The sequence below is a fragment of the Propithecus coquereli genome, unplaced genomic scaffold (assembly GCF_000956105.1).
Source record: "Propithecus coquereli isolate 6110/MARCELLA unplaced genomic scaffold, Pcoq_1.0 Scaffold128, whole genome shotgun sequence".
NCBI lineage: Eukaryota > Metazoa > Chordata > Mammalia > Primates > Indriidae > Propithecus > Propithecus coquereli.
This window is the reverse complement of record NW_012136969.1, coordinates 442,311-443,410: the sequence shown is the minus strand read 5'-3', so window position 1 is coordinate 443,410 and position 1,100 is coordinate 442,311. Positions and strand designations below refer to the sequence as shown.

General features: G+C 32.6%; 1 protein-coding gene across 1 annotated transcript in view; it reads right to left on the bottom strand.

Moving 5' to 3' along the window:
• NCBP1 (nuclear cap binding protein subunit 1, 80kDa) overlaps positions 1–1,100 on the bottom strand; it is a 47,536-nt gene that overhangs the window by 27,395 nt on the left and 19,041 nt on the right. The gene's annotated exons all lie outside the window — the stretch shown is intronic.

Below are 1,100 nucleotides of genomic sequence, written 5' to 3'. Positions count from 1 at the left end.
AGTATTTTTAATATTTGTTTTTAAATAATAACACAATATGAATAACTTAAGCTGTGTTGTCTAGAGAGAGATGGATAATTTCTAAAACTAGGTATTTTTCTTGAAAAATAACCTTATTAAGAACAATAGCTAAAATTATTAGGCATTCAACATGTGTCAGACACTGTTCTAAGCAGTTCACATGTATTATAATTTAATCCTCATAATAAGATTATGAGATACATACTATTATTATTCCTTTAGGAAACTAAGGCTTAGAGAGGTAAATAACTCACCCAAAATCACAGTTAGTATGTGGCTAAGCCAGGATTAAAACACAAACCAATCTGTTTCTCAAACCTACACCCTTAACCTGCACATTGTGCATGTCTCTCTAATCTATTTACACATGCCAAATATAATTTATTGCATAATGAGGGACATCATTCACTGTATTAAAAAGTTAATAACTTCATTGCCATTGGCCTTCTTAGATAAAAAACTCAAAATTAAAATGTATCACAGGCATACTTCAAGCAAGATTAAACCACAAGTACGATGCAACACAGACCCTATCTAGGAACTTTCGGTTGGTCACATACCTCAGGATCATCTGTGTAATCAAACATTCTGAAGATGACCCTTGGCATCGGGTATACCGAATCTTCCGTGTGAGGAGGTGGTGTAAAAGGAGGCAGATTGTGCTGTAGTGCTTCGCACAGGATGCTGTCAAAGGCAAGATAAGGTCTTAGGATGTGCCGTTCCTGCCAGCGATCCTTTTTCAATTTCTGAATCTGGGCCCACAGGCAATCTAAATACTAAAGACAGATTAATTTTTAAGAATTAATAAATTAACATTTTGACTAGACAAAATAAAAACTCACTGCCTTCTAAAATACAGGATACAAAAGTAAGCTAATGTACAATTAAAAATGGTACAAAAGAAGGGTGCTAAGTTGTTTTTGTTTTTATTTATTTATGTCTTTTTTTAATAGACAAATAGTAATTTTACAAATTTATGGGGTACATAGTGATGTTTCAATCCATCATCTCACACATTTATCATTTCTTTGTGTTGGGAATATTCAATATCCTTCTTTTAGCTATTTGAAACTACATAT